Here is a 779-nt window from a genome sequence, read left to right as displayed (position 1 = left end):
TTGAGCATTCAGCTTTTTAATATTGGCAGAGGGTGAGCACTGGAGCACTTCTTCATCAGAAAAAAAACGGAGTTAATTGAAATATAGAGCAAGTCTAAAATGTGAAAACCAAACTGATGCTCTGTATCTCAAAACTGTATGGTATTATTCTCAAATAACGTTTATGTGCATTTGCTTCTATATGTGAACTACCATAAAAAGTAATGGAAACATGAACAAATGAAAAGGTGATATTCACCAATAGCCTTATCAAATAATTTTTTTGGAATAACAAATTTTAAGATTTCCTTACATTTGGAGAAAGGATTATATGAAAACTAATATTAAATGCTATTCCCCCTCTTGAATTATTTTTGTAAACATAAAAACGGTAAATGCTCTCTTTACTTTAGGTATGTATATATATATATATATATATATATATATTATATATATATATATATATAGATGTATATATATGTATGTATGTATATATATATATATATATGTATGTGTATATATATATATATATATATATATATATATATGTGTATATATATGTATATATATATATATGTATGTGTATATATATATATATATATGTATATATATGTATATATATATATATGTATGTGTATATATATATATATATATATATATATATATATATATATATATATATATATATATATATATGTATATATATATATATATATATATATATATAGTTTGCACTGCTCGTAAAACTTCTTTAATGTCTCCTTATTTTATTTCAATTTGTTTTGATTGAATTGTGTTAC

This window comes from Girardinichthys multiradiatus, chromosome 17 (genome assembly GCF_021462225.1).
Source record: "Girardinichthys multiradiatus isolate DD_20200921_A chromosome 17, DD_fGirMul_XY1, whole genome shotgun sequence".
NCBI classification, from domain to species: domain Eukaryota; kingdom Metazoa; phylum Chordata; class Actinopteri; order Cyprinodontiformes; family Goodeidae; genus Girardinichthys; species Girardinichthys multiradiatus.
This window is presented reverse-complemented; position numbering follows the sequence as displayed.